Source organism: Macaca fascicularis, chromosome 15 (assembly GCF_037993035.2).
Source record: "Macaca fascicularis isolate 582-1 chromosome 15, T2T-MFA8v1.1".
NCBI classification, from domain to species: Eukaryota; Metazoa; Chordata; class Mammalia; order Primates; family Cercopithecidae; genus Macaca; species Macaca fascicularis.
The window spans coordinates 22429069-22437081 of record NC_088389.1 but is presented as its reverse complement, the minus strand read 5'-3'; positions in this window follow the sequence as shown (position 1 = coordinate 22437081).

The window sequence follows — 8013 nt, the reverse complement described above, 5'->3', positions numbered from 1 at the left end:
TTCCACAAGAACTGTCCTAGCAAAAGGCTTCTTGAGGGCAGAGCTGTAACTCTGTGAGATGATTTCACAGTACACAAAGAAGTGTCTCAGAAAGCTTCTTTCTCTTTGTTATCGGAGGATATTTCCTTTGGCCCTATAGTCTTCAAAGGGATCCGAAATATCTGTTCTCAGATTCCACAGAAATAAGGCTAGCAAAGAGATCCAGGAAGTACAGATGTAACTCTGTGAGATGAATTAACAGAACACTAAGCAGTTTCTCAGAAAGCTTCTGTCCAGATTTCATCTGAGGATATTTCCTTTTTCACCATAGCCCTCTAGGGGCTTCCATATATCACTTTGCAATTCCACAAGAACTGTCTTAGCGAAAGGCTTCTTGAGGGGAAAGCTGTAACTCTGTGAGATGATTTCACAGAACACAAAGAAGTTTCTCAGAAAGCTTCTTTCTCTTTGTTATCGGAGGATATTTCCTTTGGCCCTATAGTCTACAAAGGGATCCGAAATATCTGTTCTCAGGTTCCACAGAAATAAGGCTAGCAAAGAGATCCTCGAAATATAGATATAACTCAGTGAGATGAATTAACAGAACACTAAGCAGTTTCTCAGAAAGCTTCCTTCCAGATTTCATCTGAGGATATTTCCTTTTTCACCATAGCCCTCTATGGGCTTCCAAATATCACTTTGCCAATTCCACAAGAACTGTCTTAGCGAAAGGCTTCTTAAGGGGAAAGGTGTAACTCTGTGAGATGATTTCACAGAACACAAAGAAGTTTCTCAGAAAGCTTCTTTCTCTTTGTTATCGGAAGATATTTCCTTTGGTCCTATAGTCTTCAAAGGGATCCGAAATATCTGTTCTCAGATTCCACAGAAATAAGGCTAGCAAAGAGATCCACGAAATACAGATGTAACTCTGTGAGATGAATTAACAGAACACTAAGCAGTTTCTCAGAAAGCTTTTTCCAGATTTCATCTGAGGATATTTCCTTTTTCACCATAGCCCTCTATGGGCTTCCAAATATCACTTTGCCAATTCTACAAGAACTGTCTTAGCGAAAGGCTTCTTCTAGGAAAAGCTGTAACTCTGTGAGATGATTTCACAGAACACGAATAGGTTTCTCAGAGAGCTTCTTTCTCTTTGTTATCGGAGGATATTTAATTTGGCCCTATAGTCTTCAAAGGGAACCGAAATATCTGTTCTCAGATCCCACAGAAATAAGGCTAGCAAAGAGATCCACGAAATACAGATGTAACTCTGTGAGATGAATTAACAGAACACTAAGCAGTTTCTCAGAAAGCTTCATTCCAGATTTCATCTGAGGATATTTCCTTTTTCACCATAGCCCTCTATGGGCTTCCAAATATCACTTTGCTAATTCCACAAGAACTGTCTTAGCGAAAGGCTTGTTGAGGGGGAAGCTGTAACTCTGTGAGATGATTTCACAGAACACAAAGAAGTTTCTCAGAACGGTTCTTTCTCTTTCTTATTTGAGGATATTTCCTTTGGCCCTATAGTCTTCAAAGGGATCCGAAATATCTGTTCTCAGATTCCACAGAAATAAGGCTAGCAAAGAGATCCACGAAATACAGATGTAACTCTGTGAGATGAATTAACAGAACACTAAGCAGTTTCTCAGAAAGCGTCTTTCCAGATTTCATCTGAGGATATTTCCTTTTTCTCCATAGCCCTCTATGGGCTTCCAAATATCACTTTTCCAATTCCACAAGAACTGTCTTAGCGAAAGGCTTCTTGAGGGGAAAGCTGTAACTCTGTGAGATGATTTCACAGAACACAAAGAGGTTTCTCAGAAAGCTTCTTTGTCTTTGTTATCGGAGGATATTTCCTTTGGCCCTATAGTCTCCAAAGGGATCCGAAATATCTGTTCTCAGACTCCACAGAAATAAGGCTAGCAAAGAAATCCACGAAATACAGATGTAACTCTGTGAGATGAATTAACAGAACACTAAGCAGTTCTTCAGAAAGCTTCTTTCCAGATTTCATCTGAGGATATTTCCTTTTTCACCATAGCCCTCTATGGGCTTCCAAATATCACTCTGCCAATTCCACAAGAACTGTCCTAGCAAAAGGCTTCTTGAGGGCAGAGCTGTAACTCTGTGAGATGATTTCACAGTACACAAAGAAGTGTCTCAGAAAGCTTCTTTCTCTTTGTTATCGGAGGATATTTCCTTTGGCCCTATAGTCTTCAAAGGGATCCGAAATATCTGTTCTCAGATTCCACAGAAATAAGGCTAGCAAAGAGATCCATGAAGTACAGATGTAACTCTGTGAGATGAATTAAAAGAACACTAAGCAGTTTCTCAGAAAGCTTCTTTCCAGATTTCATCTGAGGATATTTCCTTTTTCACCATAGCCCTCTAGGGGCTTCCATATATCACTCTGCAATTCCACAAGAACTGTCTTAGCGAAAGGCTTCTTGAGGGGAAAGCTGTAACTCTGTGAGATGATTTCATAGAACACAAAGAAGTTTCTCAGAAAGCTTCTTTCTCTTTGTTATCGGAGGATATTTCCTTTGGCCCTATAGTCTACAAAGGGATCCGAAATATCTGTTCTCAGGTTCCACAGAAATAAGGCTAGCAAAGAGATCCTCGAAATATAGATATAACTCAGTGAGATGAATTAACAGAACACTAAGCAGTTTCTCAGAAAGCTTCCTTCCAGATTTCATCTGAGGATATTTCCTTTTTCACCATAGCCCTCTATGGGCTTCCAAATATCACTTTGCCAATTCCACAAGAACTGTCTTAGCGAAAGGCTTCTTAAGGGGAAAGCTGTAACTCTGTGAGATGATTTCACAGAACACAAAGAAGTTTCTCAGAAAGCTTCTTTCTCTTTGTTATCGGAAGATATTTCCTTTGGTCCTATAGTCTTCAAAGGGATCCGAAATATCTGTTCTCAGATTCCACAGAAATAAGGCTAGCAAAGAGATCCACGAAATACAGATGTAACTCTGTGAGATGAATTAACAGAACACTAAGCAGTTTCTCAGAAAGCTTTTTCCAGATTTCATCTGAGGATATTTCCTTTTTCACCATAGCCCTCTATGGGCTTCCAAATATCACTTTGCCAATTCTACAAGAACTGTCTTAGCGAAAGGCTTCTTCTAGGAAAAGCTGTAACTCTGTGAGATGATTTCACAGAACACAAATAGGTTTCTCAGAGAGCTTCTTTCTCTTTGTTATCGGAGGATATTTAATTTGGCCCTATAGTCTTCAAAGGGAACCGAAATATCTGTTCTCAGATTCCATAGAAATAAGGCTAGCAAAGAGATCCACGAAATACAGATGTAACTCTGTGAGATGAATTAACAGAACACTAAGCAGTTTCTCAGAAAGCTTCTTTCCAGATTTCATCTGAGGATATTTCCTTTTTCTCCATAGCCCTGTATGGGCTTCCAAATATCACTTTTCCAATTCCACAAGAACTGTCTTAGCGAAAGGCTTCTTGAGGGGAAAGCTGTAACTCTGTGAGATGATTTCACAGAACACAAAGAGGTTTCTCAGAAAGCTTCTTTGTCTTTGTTATCGGAGGATATTTCCTTTGGCGCTATAGTCTCCAAAGGGATCCGAAATATCTGTTCTCAGACTCCACAGAAATAAGGCTAGCAAAGAAATCCACGAAATACAGATGTAACTCTGTGAGATGAATTAACAGAACACTAAGAAGTTCTTCAGAAAGCTTCTTTCCAGATTTCATCTGAGGATATTTCCTTTTTCACCATAGCCCTCTATGGGCTTCCAAATATCACTCTGGCAATTCCACAAGAACTGTCCTAGCAAAAGGCTTCTTGAGGGCAGAGCTGTAACTCTGTGAGATGATTTCACAGTACACAAAGAAGTGTCTCAGAAAGCTTCTTTCTCTTTGTTATCGGAGGATATTTCCTTTGGCCCTATAGTCTTCAAAGGGATCCGAAATATCTGTTCTCAGATTCCACAGAAATAAGGCTAGCAAAGAGATCCATGAAGTACAGATGTAACTCTGTGAGATGAATTAACAGAACACCAAGCAGTTTCTCAGAAAGCTTCTTTCCAGATTTCATCTGAGGATATTTCCTTTTTCACCATAGCCCTCTAGGGGCTTCCATATATCACTTTGCAATTCCACAAAGCTAAGAACTGTCTTAGCGAAAGGCTTCTTGAGGGGAAAGCTGTAACTCTGTGAGATGATTTCAAAAAACACAAAGAAGTTTCTTAGAAAGCTTCTTTCTCTTTGATATCGGAAGATATTTCCTTTGGCCCTATAGTCTTCAAAGGGATCCGAAATATCTGTTCTCAGATTCCACAGAAATAAGGCTAGCAAAGAGATCCACGAAATACAGATGTAACTCTGTGAGATGAATTAACAGAACACTAAGCAGTTTCTCAGAAAGCTTCTTTCCAGATTTTATCTGAGGATATTTCCTTTTTCACCATAGCCCTCTATGGGCTTCCAAATATCACTTTGGTAATTGCACAAGAACTGTGCTAGCGAAAGGCTTCTTGAGGGGAAAGCTGTAACTCTGTGAGATGATTTCACAGAACACAAAGAGGTTTCTCAGAAAGCTTCTTTCTCTTTGTTATCGGAGGATATTTAATTTGGCCCTATAGTCTTCAAAGGGATCCGAAATATCTGTTCTCAGATTCCACAGAAATAAGGCTAGCAAAGAGATCCACGAAATACAGATGTAACTCTGTGAGATGAATTAACAGAACACTAAGCAGTTTCTCAGAAAGCTTTTTCCAGATTTCATCTGAAGATATTTCCTTTTTCACCATAGCCCTCTATGGGCTTCCAAATATCACTTTGCCAATTCTACAAGAACTGTCCTAGCGAAAGGCTTCTTCTAGAAAAGCTGTAACTCTGTGAGATGATTTCACAGAACACAAAGAGGTTTCTCTGAAAGCTTCTTTCTCGTTGTTATCGGAGGATATTTAATTTGGCCCTATATTCTTCAAAGGGAACCGAAATATCTGTTCTCAGATTCCACAGAAATAAGGCTAGCAAAGAGATCCACGAAATACAGATGTAACTCTGTGAGATGAATTAACAGAACACTAAGCAGTTTCTCAGAAAGCTTTTTCCAGATTTCATCTGAGGCTATTTCCTTTGTCACCATAGACCTCTATGGGCTTCCAAATATCACTTTGCCAATTCTTCAAGAACTGTCTTAGCGAAAGGCTTAGTCTAGGAAAAGCTGTAACTCTGTGAGATGATTTCACAGAACACAAAGAAGTTTCTCAGAAAGCTTCTTTCTCTTTGTTATCGGAGGATATTTCCTTTGGCCCTATAGTCTTCAAAGGGATCCGAAATATCTTTTCTCAAATTCCACAGAAATAAGGCAAGCAAAGAGACCACGAAATAGAGATGTAACTCTGTGAGATGAATTAACAGAACACTAAGCAGTTTCTCAGAAAGCTTCTTTCCAGATTTCATCTGAGGATATATCCTTTTTCACCATAGCCCTCTATGAGCCTCCAAATATCACTTTCCCAATTCCACTAGAGCTGTCTTAGCTAAAGGCTTCTTGAGGGGAAAGCTGTAACTCTGTGAGATGATTTCACAGAACACAAACAAGTTTCTCAGAAAGCTTCTTTCTCTTTGTTATCGGAGGATATTTCCTTTGGCCCTATAGTCTTCAAAGGGATCCGAAATATCTGTTCTCAGACTCCACAGAAATAAGGCTAGCAAAGAGATCCACGAAATACAGATGTAACTCTGTGTGATGAATTAACAGAACACTAAGCAGTTCTTCAGAAAGCTTCTTTCCAGATTTCATCTGAGGATATTTCCTTTTTCACCATAGCCCTCTATGGGCTTCCAAATATCACTCTGCCAATTCCACAAGAACTGTCTTAGCAAAAGGCTTCTTGAGGGCAGAGCTGTAACTCTGTGAGATGATTTCACAGAACACAAAGAAGTTTGTCAGAAAGCTTCTTTCTCTTTGTTATCGGAGGATATTTCCTTTGTCCCTGTAGACTTCAAAGGGATCCGAAATATCTGTTCTCAGATTCCACAGAAATAAGGCTAGCAAAGAGATCCACGAAATACAGATGTAACTCTGTGAGATGAATTAACAGAACACTAAGCAGTTTCTCAGAAAGCTTTTTCCAGATTTCATCAAAAGATATTTCCTTTTTCACCATAGCCCTCTATGGGCTTCCAAATATCACTTTGCAAATTCTACAAGAACTGTCCTAGCGAAAGGCTTCTTCTAGGGAAAGCTGTAACTCTGTGAGATGATTTCACAGAACACAAAGAGGTTTCTCTGAAAGCTTCTTTCTCGTTGTTATCGGAGGATATTTAATTTGGCCCTATAGACTTCAAAGGGAACCGAAATATCTGTTCTCAGATTCCACAGAAATAAGGCTAGCAAAGAGATCCACGAAATACAGATGTAACTCTGTGAGATGAGTTAACAGAACACTAAGCAGTTTCTCAGAAAGCTTTTTCCAGATTTCATCTGAGGCTATTTCCTTTGTCACCATAGCCCTCTATGGGCTTCCAAATATCACTTTGCCAATTCTTCAAGAACTGTCTTAGCGAAAGGCTTCTTCTAGGAAAAGCTGTAACTCTGTGAGATGATTTCACAGAACACAAAGAAGTTTCTCAGAAAGCTTCTTTCTCTTTGTTATCGGAGGATATTTCCTTTGGCCCTATAGTCTTCAAAGGGATCCGAAATATCTTTTCTCAAATTCCACAGAAATAAGGCAAGCAAAGAGACCACGAAATACAGATGTAACTCTGTGAGATGAATTAACAGAACACTAAGCAGTTTCTCAGAAAGCTTCTTTCCAGATTTCATCTGAGGATATATCCTTTTTCACCATAGCCCTCTATGAGCCTCCAAATATCACTTTCCCAATTCCACTAGAGCTGTCTTAGCTAAAGGCTTCTTGAGTTGAAAGCTGTAACTCTGTGAGATGATTTCACAGAACACAAAGAAGTTTCTCAGAAAGCTTCTTTCTCTTTGTTATCGGAGGATATTTCCTTTGGCCCTATAGTCTTCAAAGGGATCCGAAATACCTGTTCTCAGATTCCACAGAAATAAGGCTAGCTAAGAGATCCTCGAAATACCGATGTAACTCTGTGAGATGAATTAACAGAACACTAAGCAGTTTCTCAGAAAGCTTCTTTCCAGATTTCATCTGAGGATATTTCCTTTTTCACCATAGCCCTCTATGGGCTTCCAAATATCACCTTCCCAATTCCACAAGAACTGTCTTAGCGAAAGGCTTCTTGAGGGGAAAGCTGTAACTCTGTGAGATGATTTCACAGAACACAAAGAAGTTTCTCAGAAAGCTTCTTTCTCTTTGTTATCGGAAGATATTTCCTTTGGCCCTATAGTCTTCAAAGGGATCCGAAATATCTGTTCACAGATTCCACAGAAATAAGGCTAGCAAAGAGATCCACAAAGTACAGATGTAACTCTGTGAGATGAATTAACAGAACACTAAGCAGTTTCTCAGAAAGCTTCTTTCCAGATTTCATCTGAGGATATTTCCTTTTTCACCATAGCTCTCTAGGGGCTTCCATATATCACTTTGCAATTCCACAAGAATTGTCTTAGCGAAAGGCTTCTTGAGGGGAAAGCTGTAACTCTGTGAGATGATTTCAAAAAACACAAAGAAGTTTCTTAGAAAGCTTCTTTCTCTTTGTTATCGGAAGATATTTCCTTTGGCCCTATAGTCTTCAAAGGGATCCGAAATATCTGTTCTCAGATTCCACAGAAATAAGGCTAGCAAAGAGATCTACGAAATACAGATGTAACTCTGTGAGATGAATTAACAGACCACTAAGCAGTTTCTCAGAAAGCTTTTTCCAGATTTCATCTGAGGCAATTTCCTTTGTCACCATAGCCCTCTATGGGCTTCCAAATATCACTTTGCCAATTCTTCAAGAACTGTCTTAGCGAAAGGCTTCTTCTAGGAAAAGCTGTAACTCTGTGAGATGATTTCACAGAACACAAAGAAGTTTCTCAGAAAGCTTCTTTCTCTTTGTTATCGGAGGATATTTCCTTTGGC